Raw genomic sequence first — 19,698 nt, forward strand, 5'->3', positions numbered from 1 at the left:
ATACATAGATCGGCGTGCGATGCCCACACTACTCAAACTTTCTATTACTTAATATCCACGTGCTCGAAACATCTAAAAGCGACAGTTACTGATAGTTCCTTAAAAGGACGACAGTGACAGCTAATGTAACTATCGGCGTGGCTTTCAGGATTAACCTGAGTCGGTGAACCTCAGCAATTCGCCGACCTAACTTGGCTGCGGCCGCTCTGATCAGCCAGAACAACTATTTCGCTATGTGCTCACTGGTAGCCGATGTGTGATGTGTAGACGCGTCGTGTATTCTAGCACATTGGTAATTGGTTATGTGATGATGTCGCCAAATTATCGGAGCAGTATTGAAGTGACGAAGATCAAAGGCGACCAACACCTTGTTAATCAGTGAGTAGATTAAAAAAAAGATAAATTTTCCCCAAGGGGCTCGGGGGTGGCTGGCTATCGACCTCGGGTTACTGATCGTTTGTTTTTTTTTGTTGAAATGAGTGGCGGTGGTTTAGCGACACACGTGAAATGGCTGATGTCACGCTGAGAAGAGTGGTCGTAACCTTTCGTCTGTGATCTTTAAGCTAACTAACTAGTAAATTAATTGACGATAAATAGACTTTATGATTCTTGAGTAAAGGATGCTATTACTGATAACAAGAAAGGATGAGAAAGATTCGATTTGTTAAATGAGGAAAGATACGAGCGAAACGTAAACAAAGGAAGACAGATTGAGCAGACCGAATATGGGGAAAAACTAATTATTAAAAATATGAGTATTTTTGTTTATGTAATGTAAATGCCAGCCCAAATGTCTTACTTTAATATATTGCTGCACATACAATTTATATCATTATTATTAGCGGTCATGTAATTGTTATTGTGTTACCAGTGGGAACGAATTCAATCGAGTGGTAATTACAATGCTGACATCAGCCAATATAACTCAATGATTGACGTCAAACTAAATATATGAGACCATATAAAAAAACAAAAAAAAAAATAAATAAAGCATTAATGGCGAAAATTAAAAACTCCATTAACAATAGCCAACTTATCCGGTGAAGATTTGCTTATTGATTGATTCTATTTTTGGCTCAAACCAATTTGAGTAACAGTAACAAACAGAGACGACATTTCGTTAGAGGCTAAGACAGAATCAAACGGACTAATCTTGGACGGGAAGTTGTACGTAGGATTGAGAAGTTGCTATAGGAAATGTCACCTGGAAATAGCGATAAAGACCCCCATGTGGACAATAAGGGAAATAGCAAATAAACATACACCCACAGGAACATAGACACACAGACAACTGGAACACGAATCGATAGAACTGCTATCTACCCAGCAGGGGACGGTATTGACCAAAAAACCAAGAGAGAGAAGATAGAAACTAAAAGAAAATGGTAATTTCTCTATACGACGACGATGATGATGACGACAATGTTTAGGACAAATGTACGAAATAAACTCAGGCTTTCTTTTTACGGCAAAAGAAAAAGCAAAGGAAATTATAGTGCGATAAACTGAAGAGATTTTCTAATGACACTAAATCATCTCAAACAAAAATAGAATGTGAAAAAAATTCAACGTTGTCGAAAAATAAATTTTGTCTATGTAATGTAATATTATTTATGATAATTATAGTACTGTATTAAACAATATTACCAGAGTTCAATAAACACAGCAACACTTACTGTAAAAAAAATTGAGGATACACAATGTGTTTTTTGATTTAGGTAATGCTTGGTAGATATACGTAGTCAGGTGGATAGTTAGTTCTAATATTTATTATCAGATTAAGACCAAAACTTAAACATGGAGATCTGTCGCTGTCAGCATTAACAAATTCCTCTACTCACTATGCAAAATGGGCGCATTACACTCGGGGCATCTAAAGTATCTTATATCGTATATATATGTATGTATATATATATATATATATATATATATAAGAGCCGGAACATACATATATGCATCCTCCGGCTATTCCAGTTCATCTGACTTGCGATGGCTGCCCTTGCGGGCTGAAACTATACGACACCTCAGGCTGTTGATGAGTTCTACATATTAAAAATTTGGCCGTGAATTCTCCAAGTATCTAGGAATTTAGTTTGCAAAATGTAGAATGGGCCAGAGAAAGCTTGACATAACAACTCTTGTAATCGTGTTGAAACCGGGCAACGCCCTTCTGTATAAAAGTCTGTACTTACGCTTTTGAAGTAGCGAAAACATAGACATTGCATCCCAATCATGCTCAAGCAGGCCCATATCGATACTCTCTAAAACGTGAGACATTTTCACGGAGTGGGCATCGTTAACGTTGCCTCACATCCTTAGACCCTGACATTATGTTTGACGGTCTACATAGCTTCCATAGCACATTGGAAGTCTTCCCAACATATTTGCCCCAGTGGTTCGTTGTTCGTATATCATCAAATATTGTAAATCGTCTTTGTCGCAAACAAACGGGTCAGCTTCGATTCGGGCTCAGAGTTATGATGGCAATCTTCACTGTCTTCATTCACAGTGTCTTCACAATATTCCAATCGATTCGCCTTTGAAATTTGTAATAATCGCCAGTTAAGTATTGTTTTCGATGGGTTTCGACTATCGTGAGCCACGCGTGAGCTATGGTTAAATTTGACTGATTCATTTAATAATAGAGCTCCGTGTATTTGTAAATAACTGAAAAATTAAACTACTAATTCAAGAATCTATACAGAGTATTTGAACGTATACAAAGTGTTCCGCTTCTCGTAGTACTGTCTCAGATGACGTGTTTGACAAACAGCCATGAATTAAGGCTGATACGGGCTTTTCCCTGCACAGCCTTTTTCAGAATGCGCTTGTACCCTTTAACAGTATACACAATGCAGACATTCATTCTACGGTAATAAATATCTGTTGACAATATCGTGTCAACCAGGATCGATCCTTTAAAAACCTAGTTTCTGTTGATGACATTAATGTATAAAATGAATGATCCTGCAATGATAATGATAGAGATACGTTGTTATTTCTTCTGTAATCGAGATTATAGATCTTCTGGGCACTTTACGGTCGAACGCAGTGGCGGTTCATGGCTAAGGCGAATATTACTCGTGCTTTTTATATTCTAAACAATTGTCCCGAATGTTTACGTCTGGCGCCGGTGCCATTGAAGAATGTGGGTCTAAGCCTGGGTTCAAAACTAGACCACAAGGTGCCTTTAGGCTAAGTTAGTAAACGAACGCATTGCCGCTGAGCTACCACGGAAACACTTTCTATGATCTAATTTGATACGTTCAATCGCAGAGTAATTCATACAGTTGTTTATGAATTGAAGGAAAGCAGGACTTTTAAGAAAAAAATCAGTTTAGACAAACGGCCCTATATAACTACGACACGAGAAACAGGATACTAAGTTGATTATGTAATTTCATTCAAATTCAATTTTATTAGACCAACGTTTGTTGATTAACATATTATAGAAGTTAACCTAATTATAGTAATGACTTTGCGTAGCGTAACATTACGCAGCCTGCTAATACTGTACAGTTATTGATATCTATGATCATTTATAGTTTGCGTGACTGTACAAATTATTCTTCATGCGTCATAAATTTCAATCGATCACATATTGTTTACCATTGTAGTACACTGTACATTTCGAAGATCCAAACCGTTTTCGATAGGCCCTTCATCTGTGTGGCTTACACCATCTCTCAAGCAGCCGTATTCTACGGAGAGTTCTACAATGCTCGATTGTTTATATTCACATAGGTATCCATACGCATAGATCTTGTGTTACTTTTTTTTTTTAGAAATAGCGACTCGCTTCAACGCCAGAGATCTTCACCGCAATGCTATTATGGCCTTTTTGTTAAAAAAGCAATTTGCGACCTATCACAAATCCACAATTGACGCCCTTTTTTCCGGTGTCAAGGCAGAAGGCTTTCAAACTTTGCATATAGCCATGGCTTCGCATGGCGACCACGGATCGATAGGGATCATTCCTACGAAGAAACCGTTGCGGGGTCGCAGCTTACCAACCGTTTAAGACCGTTCATCTTCGAATTTTTTATTTGTTATTATCTATTATATTGCCTTGTATTGACTCCATTCAAATGTAGCGCATAAATTTCTCCCACTGGGCCACTACCGGATGCATGCTAATGTAGCCATATTTGGAGCCATTGCTCGCTTATCGGGTGTAGTGAAGTTATGTTATACTTTCAGATGTCGAAAACACAATACCAGGAAGGCACGATGCCGCTAGACCGAATGGCGGTGTATCCAGTTGGACCATTCCATCTATTGTGGCCATCAAGCGATTCAGCTTAAGGTCTCAGTATCTCTCGTAGTTGAATGAACGATGCCTACATCTTCTTCAAACATAAGTCGATCGTCTCACTACAGGATGGCAAACATAGGAACTGGGTAAATGAAGACAGAGGTCTTGACTCCCTAAAATTAGGAAAAATGATACGTTATTACTTTCAGCACATATATCTTCAAAAAAAAAAGATCCAAGTATATAATGATATGCAAAGGATTGTCGCTGTTGCTAATGTTTAAAGTAGAACCTCCCAGTTCACAGTTAACGTAACTCGAAGTTTCTTTCCCTATGTTTCTCAAAGCAGCATCTTTCGCAGCATCGCGTTGTGACGCCGTACGCGGAACGTTTGTGATAAACGGATACATCGCTGCCCCTCAAAGAGGAAACTCAGGGTGGATTTGCGTCATTACTGATTCAAATCATTGTAGCATTAGGAGCATTTAGACCGCTCTGAGAATGTTCTGAGAGATAATGGCGAATTAACTGATGCCGTAAAATGTATGAACAACATTTTCTGGATCAACTTGTAACTATGAAGTTTGATTTATAAAATAAAAATCGCAATTAGTTCTAAATTATATATATATATATATTAAATATAGCAAAGGGGCTGGCCTTGAGCTTCAGAAAGTGGCAGTTCAAATGATCTCATCTACCCAAAAGATAACATAGTGGCCACAGAGTACTAGGCTTAGGAAAAGCGTATATTTCCGTTTTGCCCTCTGAATATATCACTTTCTGTGAATAAACGTTCCGATCTACACTTAACTGTAAGTGAATTTTATACAAGTCGTAAACCAGAACGAGAAATACAACTTCGATTTAAACAAAAATGACAAAATTCCAAACACTTTCTACTAAGTGTTCTCTCATTTTGTACTCTAAGCTAGTAATGAAAGATCATTATATTAAATGAAAAAAACGAGCATAAGCTAATATACTTGTGTTTCAAAAGGAAAGTAGAAACTAGAAGAATAACTCTAGATGGAATCGGGACCGTGTTTGTTTGTATGAATTAATATTTTAGCGCACACATGCTAAACTAAAGGGCACTATTAACAAGCGAACTCGTCATGTAAGGTTTGGCCTTAACATTATAATACCGGATAATTTTTTCCAATTTCCAATCCTACGAAGTAAAAAAACTCATAGAGGTGAAAATTAAGCAGCGATTTTGCGACGATCCTCCTAGAGCTGTATTTTCTAGGACGTAATTCATCTTCAGGGATCGAGGAAACCTGTGCCTGCATTCTATGAAGCCTTCGGCCAGAACAAGACAACTAAATACCACATTGAAATACTGTTCGGAAATCTTTGAAGATCAGCAAATCGCTATCAATCTGATTAATTTGAAGGACAGTTTCTGTGTCGTGCCGCGATCATTGCAGTTCTTCCTTAGGGAAGTAGAGAGGGCGCGTAGGACGCCATCCAGGTGGCAATGGCTCACTCGCTATTATAGACGTAACACTAGACTGACGTTTCGGTTTCGCCCTAATACGATTTTCTACGTAAATATTTAGTATTGATATAGTTAGCTATAATAAATTGGGTCAGCGTTGGAAAATGTCGAACTTTGACTTTGAGATTCAAGGTAGTTTATATTTCTGCTGCTGTAGCAACTAATGGTAAATGGTCCGTCCTTTTCGTGACCGTGGACTTCGGCGAAAACTTCCGTGTGGTCTGCTCTTTCTGTTTTTGCTGAACATTTTCTTCGTTACGGACGACAGCCACTGAGAAGCAGTTGTAAGAACGGTCTTTAATATAGCCTGCCTACGTATATATCGGCTAGCTGACCTTGTTGCAGTATCGTAGTAAAGGTTTTTTAAGATGAGGAACTTGACTGCTTTTCAGAACAGGCATTGCTAGTACTCAAGAATCTATATTCGCAGCATCGCTCGTTGACCTGAACCTAAAATATCTGTGCGTGCAGGGGTACTCATGGATATTGTGCTATCGACGAAAACGGTTAGCTAGAAAAGCAGCTTATTAGAATATGTGAAGTGTTTAAGGTAAAGCAAAAACACTAGATAATTTTTGGCAATGTGCACAATTAAAGCTATTTCTGTAACGTACAATGACCCTGCCTTTTGCTGTCTCCAGGGCTCCATATAGTGAAACTGCTTACAATCAACTCTGTGCCCGTTAGTACCTACTAGTTTACCTGCTATACATCAATTGCAGTTGCAAGCCTTTACTGCAACAATCCAATGTATGATTATATGCTACTAATAATTATATGCTATGTAAAAAAAAAAAAGGCTAAACTAGATAATTTGCAATCAGCATCACACACTTAACAGTCGAGATAACTGACTCCCATTATTTTGCTATAGCCGGCAAGTCCAAATGCAATCATTATGCAGTCATCTCTAGATGCTCCAGTAATATTGCTGTCGATTAAGCATGCAAAATTGCGATTGCCGCCATATGCTGCATGAAGATATTGGCCTTGCAAGTCGATGCCCTTCGTCCCACGAGCCGAACTTATCACTCCAATGCGCGATCGCATAGTTCGATACTTTTGACTTGGGTACTGGCTATGGCCTGCACCGTGCAGGAGCCTGTAATACGTTCATAATTTACAGGGCACTGCGACGTGAGTTTGTTTACCGCCCAACGTCAGCGTTCCTGTTGCTGTTTTAATAGCGCACTTCCGGATCGTCATGCCAAAATTACGTTTTTGTAAAGGCATAAAAAACCGTTGTCGAACCACATTGCAGACGACCTTTTTCGTTTCGTGGCAATTTTTTCAAGCTGTTTTACTGTCTAAGTGAAACGAACCATGCGGAATATTAAAACTATATACAGTTTTAGCGTCTATGAAAATCTTCGAATTTAATAATGATTTCTAACGTTTTGTTGATCGAAAAAAAAATCGCCCTGTATAGCGTTGCCCACGTTTTTTTATGTTGCTTCATTAAAGTGTCTATAGTTGTTCTATTGGAACATGCGCCGTTAAATTCTGTCTCCTCTGGGTGACTCTAGAAAAAAAACAAATGTCCTAGGCGTGAGTCACCTGGCGCTTCACTTAGCTCAATTAGAAACTTAAGCCAATATGGCTTGGTCACGTTCTGAAAAGCCTGCTCCACTTGTAAATATTCATGTCTACACTAGTTATGTTTCGATTAATCCAAATACATCGACGATACAATATAGAATAGATGTCGCAAATTCAAGTACTTTCTATGAATCATAGATCACTATATAGAAGATATCGCATTCAGTTCATGGTTCACCCTTAGCCTAAAAAGCAGTTCTATCCCTTAGATTCAGCCATGTTGACACTCTCTATTTGCAGTGCTCGTCGTCCATTAGTTGTCTTGCTAAGTAGCTCTGCCGGTGCAACACCTAATGTGGCGCCCCCCCAGTGTTGTCGAGCCGAATGTACACCTGCATACGCGTACGTCTGGGTATGTTTTATAGATACTTAGCCGAATTATCGGGTGTATACATATACAGGATGACGCAAATGTCTTACGACAATTTGCAAACAAGTAACTTGACAGTGTTCAATATATATACTTTTTGTTCACCTCTATATATATACCAATTTATTCATTATATATTCATACATAGATATTATTCTCTCATTTCTTCCCCAACAGAAATAAACATAGTCTCTCTGCTTCGAAACGTTTTTCTGAGTCGCAACAGCGGCTGGTGCAGTTTGGACATATGGACATGCGTCGTTGTCCTGCAGTCGGCAACCGGATGTGTTGGGTAGGAGGTTCAGTGAAGTGAACTGGCGTACCAGGACGCACGACAAGGATGACACTGTGCGAAAAAATAGTCAAAACATCTAAAGGAAGGGAAAAATAATGTTATCGAAGGTTATCACCGAGGATACAAGGTTTCGACAGCTTCCGCAGGAGCGAGGCCGGTCTGGGAGCCCTACCTTGACGCGTCATTGCCATGACTAGCGTGTGTGCAGCAGCAGCCGTTGGACAAGGAACACAGATAATTTGTGCTGGAAGCTTACGTCTGTTGTTATAGGGAAAAGGCCGGAAGGGAAGATATTAGTTGTGCAGTTACTAAAAAGAACGGCAACCGCACTGAGATGATGTTTCCGAAATTTGGACTCAGAGACGGTTCTGGAGAGAGATCAAACAAGCAAGTAATCATTATTTGCGAACGAACGATATATATGGCAGATGCATGATAGGAACAAATTTCTTGATCTCAAGTTGGTCGTAGTTGCCTATAGGGGAGGAATAGCTAAGTGTGTACAGGGAAACTTGAACGGTGAAGATGCTAAGAAAGCACTGTAAAAGGGGTCCTAGTTTTTTCAAAAAAAAAAAAACACAAAAATAATAGTTCTTAAATTATGATAGTACTTTGTAATAAGCAAAGTCTCCATTTATCGAATATGAGCAACACTGCGCCAAATCCTATTGAGAGCTATCTCAGAAAAGGGAAACGAACCTGACGAAAAGCAATATTCCATTTTAAATGTATGTTGCACGCAAAACTTTCCCGAAAACGAGCCGCAAAAAATTCTTAAGCCTGAACGATTACTCGCCGATGCCGGCCCCAGAAAGGCACGCGTCGCGCGAATTGGTAACGATGGTCTCCGTTACCAGTGACTTTTGTTTTGCGATGGATGTCCTAAAGCATGTCATTAGCACTGACTAGGCAAAGTACTTACATATGATTTGATACTCGAACGCGCCTAAAAAGGCTCATCTAACTACTAATCGATATGTCATCTATTCAAATTGCTTCTTTTTCTTTTAGTTAATTAGTTGCTCTTGTTGACGTGCCCTATCGTTTTTGTAGCGTTCAGTGAAACGGTGGCACCAGTCGACATCGAGCATCCCTTTCTCCTAGGCCTTTGCTTTTCCTACTGCTGTGATCACAGGCTCCATGCCGTTAGAGGTAATGAAAATTCCTAGAAAAGCGGGATATTCGGGCTGGAACGAGCGGTAATAACAAAATCGAATTCGATAGCTTTTGCTCTCGAGGGTAATTTGGTGTGTCCTTAATATTGGCGCATCTCAACAATAGGAGACGAAAGCTTTGTGAACTAGTGTGGGTGGAATCAAAATTCAAGCCCAATACGATCTGTCGCAGTCCCTCCAAAACCGGACAATAGAAACACGTCTACGATGCTATATATCATTACAAACAACGCGTTCTGCTTAATTTGGACGAGTTCTACTATTGATTATAAGTGTTACACGATATTCGTTACTAAATATTACAATTATATTAAGTATTAATTAATTATTTCTGTCTCTGCTTGGTGTTAAGCCAAGGACGAAAGCTAACGTCCGCACTCCCGCTCACAAGGTTTCGATTAGTTCATCCGGTACCTTTATATAATTTATATATAATAAAGACGTATTTGATTCTTGAAAAAAATATTGATCGTTTCTCTAGCTAGGTAACTGTGAAGTCGCGTAGGATTAGCGTTAATATCTTTTAGAAGCTGAAATTTCATAGTAGTAGGCGTATTGTAATGCTTTGATTTAGACTTGGGATATCGCGTTTTGAAAAATACAGTTTCTACAAACATTCTCATTGCGGTACGATAAACGCACAAATGCTACGCAGGTTCACAAAGGGTTTATGTTGCTTATAGCCCTGGTGTGTACTCAAAATTAACGGCCCAAAGAGAGCTGTGTCACTTTCATACTGTAAATTTTCCTGTGAAAAATGGTCTTTGTAGTGGCCGATCAGAGAAATCGGTCACTGCGAAAAAAATCAATTAAATGATTGCAAAAGTAGAGCAAGACATATGTGAACGGTCATGACGTCGCCAAAGAACTAATTGTCTACCACCAGATAGGTCATTTCAATCATTTGAAGGGAGCTGGTTATAAAAAAAAAGTGCTCGACGTTTGGGTGTTACCCGAAGCGGTGCGAGACTTTACCCTGTTGTAATTCCACCTGTAAAGTTCCCTAAGAACGTAGCCACTTCTAAAGTGATTCCGAACTATTTTATTACGAATGTCGAAAATTAGAAAAATAGAAAACATAATGTGCAGACAGAACATTTTTACAGAAGTTCCTTGACGCTATTAGCTTAACTTCAATGGCTGGATGACATAATCACTTGTCTAAATCGTTCGCAGCGATGCGATTTTAGTATTGCCAGGAAAATGCGAAACATTGCCCATCTTTAGCCTGGATATATTATTTTAAAATTAAAAAATATCTGCTTCAGTTTTTTGGCTGAAAAAGCGCCAATATATTTCCGTAAAGAAGTAAAAGTAGCTGATATGATAGTAATCAACATACTAAATAATACAATTAGTTAAGCAATCATAATTAAGCAATTAAACAAGGCTGGTTGGTTAGGGAATCGTAAAAGTTGTCATCACCATTTCAATGCCCTTCTTCAATGGAACATGAACAAGCGTTGCTTCGAAAAATACTATACAGCAGTATCTCTACATTTGACGTTATACCAAAACCGTATTTTGTGGAAATGGTTCGGAGACATGCCGTATTGTCAAGAGCATCTAAGCACAAATCAGAATAATTTGTATTAAGAGCAGCCGCTCCAAGTCGATCATTCATGTGATTTTCGTAACAGCAAACAAAAGGTGTAAGGACCTGGTTCTGTACTTTTGTCTGTTTGATTCGTCTTTAAATAGTTGGCCTTGATTGTTAACTAATCAATTACGGATATTCACATCATTATTTCAAATGATCCATCAACGAATGTAATTTCGTAATGGTATACATACGAGGCAATTACATCAACCCCCTCTTTTCATGCTCATTATTAAGCTTCAAAGTATATTTTAATGGAGTTTTTATTTATAATTTAATGTTAAAAGTACACGTAAAACCCATACGAACTCAATCCATACGTAAATCCATCCTGTTTTAAATCGAGATAATCTATGTCTTCCTTCGGTAACTGACAGCAATCTCTTTAAGCGAGTACATTAAGCCCATTCCGATTCTTGTGTGGCTTCTGTCCCTGCTGAACTTTCACCTGCCATTATTACTTCTTGTCAACACCTGGCCAATTCCAGAACCTAGGACGTTGTGAAGGACTTCATAGCGCAAAGATTGTTAGTCCAGCCAACGATGCTAATACCACAGCTTATTGTTATGATGTACGCTATCTTTCTCAAAATCCACTCTAGAAGCACTTAATAACAGCCGGAGATCTTTCCTTCAGTAAAATCCACCCTTTCCTGGTTGTTGTGGTAGTTATATCGGCGGCTCGACTACTCATCTATTCCGGTACCGTTATTCGCCGCCTTTTGTCTTTTTGTGCCTTATCCCTTTCTCCTATCTTCACTCGGTCTTACTGCGGCACCAGCTTCTTTGCTGCTTCCGCAAAACTTGCTGTTTCAACCCCGCAATCTTCCGCAGAGTTTCCATCAGCGGCGTTGCTAAGTTTGCCATGAAGCATTAGCGCTCTAAAAAGCACCGCTCGTTCTACGCTCCCTCTTCTCCCTATACCCTAGGTTCTTCAGCCAGATGCTATCGTTGGTGCTCACAGACGAAACTGCTCTCAGAGTGTAACAGACTCTGGTGCCACCGACGCGATAAGTCAGAGTCCATCCGCGTGTTGACGTTTGGGGGAGCTAGCCATAGCAGTCGACGGATGGCTACCCACATACTGACTAACTACATTCGTTAATCTTAGTTGTTCTCGCTTACGACGAAAAACGCGGCGAGGCCTGGAATAAGGTGACGTTCCGGCTGAAGAAGATGTCGAGGAAAACAAGGAACCAGCAAGAGATCGAGCACCAAAAAGACCTAGTGATGGTTGAAGGCGAACATCTTTAATCGAGCCGGAGAAAGGAGTAACAAGACGATCTAGAGTAAACTAACGACCACAACTTTCTCCAGCTGTGTTACTGCTGCCGTAAGTGCCGCAGAAGACGCCTCTAACAAGGGACATGTCTTAAGAAAAAAAAAGTGCATTGAGGGCACTCAATTAAGAACTAGCGGCTGTAGCAGAGTAACTAGAAAATAGCCGGGTTTTTAGAACCTCACTACAACTGGATGGGATGGGGCGAACTTGTGCAGTGGGTTGGGTTAGCGAGCACATGCCATTTGCTGCTGCTGACTGAGGGCGAAAGAACAGAACGTATACCGCAGCGTAGCCGATCGGGATAGCGAGGATCATGAAGGCTTCCGGAGGCTTCGTCACATAAAGATATACTTGCTTTCCTCACTCTTGTCATTGATCTCGACCAGCTGTTGTCAGTTTGGCCTCAATAGTTCCTGTTTAAAAAGTCCTAACCGCGCCAAATCTCTGCTATCTAACTGGTGGAGGTACGTATAAAGGCGGGAAGTCATTGATAAAAATGCCCCTGTCTAAAAACAGGATCCTGGTAGGTGAAATAAGAAGCTGTCGAGTTTGGGATCAGCTGCTGTCAATGTTTGTTAGAAGTAAGCTAGATCAAAGAAACAACTAATTGCGATTCAGTTGTATTATCATATTGAGAAAACGCACAGGTTAAATAGAGTATGTTGAGATTACCAGAAACAAGAGCTTCAATAGGTATAAATAAGTATCGAGAAAACACCACTAACAGATGGTTGGTATAACTAATTACTGAAGACTAATATCAGAGTCAGCGTGGGATCGCTGACATGGATACAGGAAGCTAGTGAAAGCGGCCATCCTAATTCGACCTAATTTGATCCATGGTAATGGAGGGTAATGGCCTATTCCCGACAACTTTGTCTGTCATGATTACAGGTTCGACTGGATTTTGCAGTATATAATAATTACGTCAGGCTTTTGATGCCTCAAGAGCTTTGGTATCTTAGAAAACACATACGCCTAGGTACGTGCGTACAAGTTCAGGTATTTTTTAAATTTAATTTAAAAAGACCTTAATTATGACAAAAAGGTACGGGGAAGAAATTTGCGACGGAGAGTGATAGCACACTCTCTAGCATTTTTTTTTGTCAAAACTCTTTGAAATGGTTTCGAGTCGACGTTCACGCTATCACGCCTGTCATCATATTCCGGTGAAGTTTGTGAATTAAAAAAAATGTCATCGTCTTTACATTATTACTGTTTATAGGGACGTTCCATACAAGGAATTAACAAGTTTGTATGATATCGATGACGAGTGTCAACAGTTGTGCTGTGTATTGTTATACGTTCCTACTATAGATGTGCCAGATTGGATACAGCAGGACTGTGTTTCAAAGGACGATCGTTTCCTTCAGACAAGGAGCTCGTCTAGGCACATAGATTACTATATTGGATTTTACACTCGTTAAACGCATAAGTTAACTATACTGAATAAACTTCAAGCAGTAGTAAATCGCAAATTGGTTTCTATCAGTTACTCGAACGTCGGTTTCTATTGAGAAGGTCACAGATGTCGGCTCACGGCCTGTTTCAGAAAATCCTGAAAAACAATCTATCGTGATCTCGACCCCATGGTCCGCCCTCATTAAGCACAGTATCGTGGTGCCTCATTCGAGGTGAGGCGTTACTCACCTTTGTCACGAACCACATTATTTAGTCTAAAACAGCCGCTGGGAAAATCTGTCGGCTTTAAGCAGAAGCTTGTGGGTGTCAGGACTCCCAAAACTATAATAAGTCCGCGCAGTCGATGCATGAATTTTTTCCTGCATGTTTTACTAGCAGTCGATGTAAGCTTGCGCAAATCACTGTTGTAACCTAGGTTGTGAATTGAAATTTGGCGAGTTCATGGGAACGCTAATTTCTCATATCATCCCATCAGTATGAGACAGATTTGGATGTCGGTGGTATAAATAAAACCTGCGATATCTGCGGAACTTACCTAAAATACTTCCATAATTTCGATAGGACTAACTTGTCCCCATTTATGTATATGTAATTAGTCGCCCCACACTGTAAGCCTACATATTCTGCATTATTAATAACAGCCGGTTACACTATGAGACGTTACAACATCTTAAATAGCATATGCATTTGGTGCACAGTTTGAAAATATGTGAAAACTACAAAATATCCGCGTGAGACCAATTTGTACTATAAAAAAAAATCTAAACAGGACATATTAAGATCGAGTCCTCGGCTCGTGTGAGATAACGGAGCTTTTATACACCACGTAGTTGACAGTTACCAAAAAACCACCATGAAAAGTGCGGAACTATCAAATTGGACGTATGTTTATTCTTTACAATTGAATTTTTCGCGTTTGACCATACGTCTGTAATTATCCATAAATTAACCCCCTAACACAAGCACACACATCGATTAACTGGTACTTACAGGTGCACCTATGTATATGTAATACATTTACTGTTTTCTCTACCGCTGTAGGGGTATGGGACGTAGATGAGACTAGCGGCGACGAAGAAATGCTTACCGGGGTTTGAAGACCGATTGGCCGTTCAGAAATCAGCGCCATATCCGATGATCAGGACCTGTATCCCTGGAAATTATAGGCAACAATCGATGGCCGAGTTATCCATGTTTGGTTATCGACGACACACGACACCGGTAACTGTATTTGAGCTAATTCCAGCGACGACGGCTACTACTTACTAGGGTACACGCAGGTACCACTTTGACTAACGGATATCCTGCAATACAATGAGATCGAATAAGTTGCGGCACAAACTGGTGAAATGCTGAAATTTGCTGTGAGAAAAAAATACGCGTACCTCGATTCTGCCTCGAAATAATAGGGTAAAAGCATTCGGCGCCTAGTAACTGGATGGCTCAGGCAATATGCACGCAATTTTCGGATTTTCCTGGGAGAGCAATAAACTGAGGTTTGACACTAGGCACACATTGTCTTTCTAGTCTCGTAGACGAGTTCTCTTATGGTCTTCTCCGTTTTCAGGCACCACATAAATGACAACCGCGTCATAGTCACACGGCCATATTTCTATTCTAGATGCAGGTAAGCTGCAAGCCTTGTCGATGCGTGCACGACCCAGATGTCTGTTCATTGCGTAAGAAACAACGAAATAGTGGCCTAGAATTTTTTACGTTTTGGTTCTCTCTCGTCTTCTGCTTAACTATCGTGATATTTTCTGATACACCTCCTGTCAACTCCGTCTCTGTTGTTCTTTCTGTGCACTGACAGTACGCGAATCTCATTTCCGATCTTGACAGATCGAGAAACTAACTGCTATACAGACTACGCGTAGGCGATAATTATTCGTCTGTGCGCCGTATCTGTCCTCGCGACGAGTAATGCTTCAGCGATTCACCAGTATAACTAGTGCCAATATAGCCAGTAGTAGGCCATAGCCGCAACAGGTCTGTGGCTGCAATCTGCTAATCATTTGATCCACTTATAACATGTCTAGTTACAATGGTATCTTCCTCTATCGAAACCGTCGTGAACGTTTCAGACAGTGTCCATAACAAGAGGCACAGCCTACTGCCTGTTTGGGTGGTTAGATCGCTACGATGCAGGCTGTGCTCGTCACTGTCCTTAATGTAGAATGGAACGATAGACATAAAGAGGAGGAGGATACACGGCGGAAGCGGCACTAACTCAACTGTTGATAGACAAACCTATTAACACCCCGCAAGGTTCTGGGGCACGTAGAATACCGTCAGGAGGTAGAAGCCGTCGACGGTGAGGTATAAGCTGCCCAGATCGAAACCGAGGCTACGTATGTAGAATGTGTGCGCAACCTGGCAGTTCATTACGAACACTCCTCGTCTGAACACCGTTGTAACGGGCTAATTCGCAGGCTTCTTGTAATGCTGTGTCCAGCTTCTCAGCTCTACTTGCACCCACGAAAGCTGCTTGTCGGTCGGATGTAGGAAGCCGTTGTAACAACCAGCGAAAAAGTAACTGCGGTCTACAGAAAGCCCACAAGACTGGCAGGTGCAACGGACAATGCGGACGATTGAAAGGCTCTCCCCATCTGTCAAGGAACTCTGCATAGGATAACGTATGCAGTAACCGCCGCAGAGCTTTTTTGCTGTATAGTTAAGAGAGGGGCCGTATTGTAACACGTATGTACACGGATTAGATATAATTATAAGTACAAAAAAGTGTTTTCGGAATACTTTTTGGGTAGCTAATAAAATATGGAGCTGTACCGTGTGCTAGAGGAAGCCTTAAATATTGATGAAGGTACTATGGAATAGGTGGCTGGCTATCACGATTTCGTATTTGCTGAGAAATTTTGAACTTCAATATTATAGTGTATATATCGAAACTTAGTAGGACTTAGACATGGCAGCAAAAAAAAGCCGATATTGATTTTATGGAGACGTGCCTCAAAAATCCTCAGTAAATTCAATTTAAAAAATTTCCACAAGGATGTCAAAGATAGGTCATCTGCATTATTTGTTTCCAAGGCAGGTATTATAGGCTATCTTCTTTTAGAGGCCTTCGAGAATGTGGCCTTTGCCGGGTTTCGTCGGCTCAGTTCTCGTTTTCAGCATAGATGCCGTTCACGTTGAAATGAAAGGTTTCGTTGAGTTGACAAATCGCTATCACTAGTATAGGTTAGCCGAGTTTAACTTATGGATATTCTAAGTTTATTTACGTCGTCACGAAATGACCTAGCTCCATCTGGAAACCAAAGTATTGCTATCAGAGGAGAACTTCAGACAAATACTGCTGAGGTCCTAAAGTAGCAGAAGATACGGTAATCAAATTGTCTCTGTACGTCCGTCAATCTAGCGAGTCACAGAAAGACCTTAGTATTCAACTGCTCCGCCCTCTTTATATACTCTATTTGCTGTGTTAGTTTGGACGCGAAATCGTTACGGAAGTTCAGGTCCTTATTCATTTAATTTGAGTTTCTGCAGTTTTCTCTAGATTGTTTTTGTTGGGGCTAGAAATATTTCATAAAATTGCAAGAGTGCGTAAGTGATTTTTAGATGAAGCTGAGGCTAAAAGCAAATTAGCCGTGCAGAAAAAGTAAAAAGCGTGATCGCTGTTCTTCTTTGAAAACCTTTATGGCTGACCACTTGTTACAATGACCTAAATTTAGCAAACTATTCTTGCCGCGCACAAACACACTGTATATCGTTAACCTGTCGACGATTTCTATAAGCCAGGTTATAATGTATTTGCCTGCGTCGCTGGGCTAGACATACAAACAGACATTTTTTTTTTCGATAAAACTTAAGGAAAAGGCGGATGAACACCTTAGCAAGGACAGACTTTAGAAAATTCGTCTCTCTTCGATTTCAAGAAGACCAGCGTTATCGACCCGCACAACTGTAAACCTGTAAAAGAACATAAACCATATGCCGTCAAATGCTTGTCCTGATCAGCGAAATGCCCAGATTGTATTTTCTGTTGGCAATCAAAGTCTCAGCCACTCTGAAGCGACCGGATTCCTGGCTCAATAACAAACGAATTTTCACCGTTACTCATTTTTTAATTTTTTTACGAATCTAGAGTAGGATATGCAAGACTCCTGGAATATAGTTTACCTGCATTTACACACGAGTTTAATCATTATAAAGAGGTAAAAGTCATCCACTGGATACTTCGGACAACAAATGACCCACCTGCTAAGGTACTACCACATGCAATTTTGCCCATCAACTATTTAGCATGATTTCCCTATCTCGAAAACGTTTGGATGACCAAGTTAGCTTAATTAAACGAAGATAATTGTCATTTCACATCGTCATGTCTTTCTAACGATATGCGCGGTATTTTTAAACGTAAGCACTGCATTTACAAATAAATAAATATTGACCCGATATTTTCTATTGCGAGGTTCAATTAGTTAAAAAAATATTAGGCCTATGAGAAAGTAATTTCAATTACTTTTTGACCTGTATATTCTCTATATTTTATAAGATTGCTACAAAGGATACCGACCAGGTAATTTTAAGATAATGCTCGACGCAAAAAGATATGGTTAAATTTCGGTCAGTCCTCTTCTCTAAAACGAACATATGTGGTGGCTACAATGTGATGTTGTTCACTCGACTGAAACTAGAGAGACTTCTCTTCTATGAGAAGTATTGCGAAACGGTAAATGACGAACGTTACTTGAGTCAACTTGTCGTACTAACTGAAGAAGTCGGGCAGAAAAACCTCTGGACAGACCAGGGATGAAGCATAGTCGTCTTGTTTCATGGCAACGTCAGGCCCAATGTCACACTGCTGGTCCTTGAAACTCTAATGGGCCTTAGATGGGAAATTCTTCCGCATTCGGCTCGCAGCCCAGATTCTATTTTCTTGGAAACAAAATTTGCTTCCTTTGTTTACCACCAGGTCAGAACCATACAGGACAGTTCAGAAGTGGCGCCATTTAAAACAGAGGTAAGACTCCAGAAATAAGTGTCTACCATGAATGATCTCTTTTTATTCTTATGAATTCTCCTTTTTCCTGCTGTCTGGACGACAGAGCTAAGCTACGGAATGCTAGCGATGATGATGCCATTTTGTGTATTTAAACAACGTCTACCATAAACACTAATTTTCCAAATGATTAATGGAAGTGCTGCTGTTCTTCAAGCCATCATTGATCATCGACGCATTTGGGTTATGCTTTAGAATCACTGGCATTTTAACTCGATAGAAGGACTTGAGCAATGCCGACCCATTCATAATGACTTTGACGGAAGACAACTTTCGAAAACATACCCCCCCCCCCCCCACGTAAGTTTGTGAAAAGGTGATGGTTCGGGAGAATTGCTCGCGTTGAAACTTTAGTGGGTCTGTTACTGCGATCGGACGAATCTAAATAGATAGAACCCACTCGTTAAAAAGAAATCTATAATAACAATCGTATCTTCGATGTCAAGTAGCTGTAGACTCGCAAATGTTAGTCCAGCGGCTACTATTTATTTTGCACATTTCTTCTTAGGCTCGTCGTAGACACCCTTTTGGCCTTCTATACACTTCTTTTAAAAAATATTTTAAAAAATTTTTAATAATTTCACTCGTCAATGGTACGGTATTAAACAAGGCAACAGAGATTAACGGTGACGTAAGGAACGTAGTTGTCGTATTGAACAAATCTAAGACAAGGATTCTACATCAACTTGCCCCCTCCCCCACAAAGTAACGATTTACCATTCAAACTTGTTACCCAATTGCCATTGCGTTGTGACATGGCACGTATTACGACATGTTTTTGAAATATAGATCATGTTATGAAAAGTAGTTTATTTACGTATGATATGTTACGAACGTCGATAGTTGTAGCACAATTATGAGACCATCTACTTTCATTATGACTTTATCGGATACAGTAATTTACTTCGTAGCTCTCAAAGACTTTTCGAATATCTTCCCCATCATCTTCCAAAAACACACTTTGCATTTGACTGCTCGTAACATGACGCAGTTTTGAAGGGTTGTGCCGGTTTTCCTTGCGGGGTCCTTCGTAGTAGAAATAGTACCGGCAGTCACTTTGCTTGCATCCATACCCTTTCCTCCACTTTGGGCATCTGCCCTTTCCTGCTGCCCTTTCTACCACCTATCCGAAGTCGCAGACTGCGTGGCTGTGTTCGAGGAGCTTACCACGAGCAC

The 19,698-nt window shown here is 40.1% G+C and overlaps 1 long non-coding RNA gene across 1 annotated transcript; it reads right to left on the minus strand.

Moving 5' to 3' along the window:
- Positions 1–3,390: 3,390 nt before the first annotated feature.
- Positions 3,391–15,133, minus strand: LOC111265288 (uncharacterized). Its single transcript, XR_002683363.2, has 3 exons — positions 14,888–15,133; positions 14,590–14,806; positions 3,391–4,428 (listed from the first exon to the last, which is right to left on the minus strand). It is a non-coding gene; the product is annotated as an uncharacterized LOC111265288 (long non-coding RNA).
- Between the last annotated feature and the right edge of the window lie 4,565 nt (positions 15,134–19,698).

The sequence above is a fragment of the Varroa jacobsoni genome, unplaced genomic scaffold (genome assembly GCF_002532875.2).
Source record: "Varroa jacobsoni isolate VJ856 unplaced genomic scaffold, vjacob_1.0 scaffold_102, whole genome shotgun sequence".
Taxonomy (NCBI): Eukaryota; Metazoa; Arthropoda; class Arachnida; order Mesostigmata; family Varroidae; genus Varroa; species Varroa jacobsoni.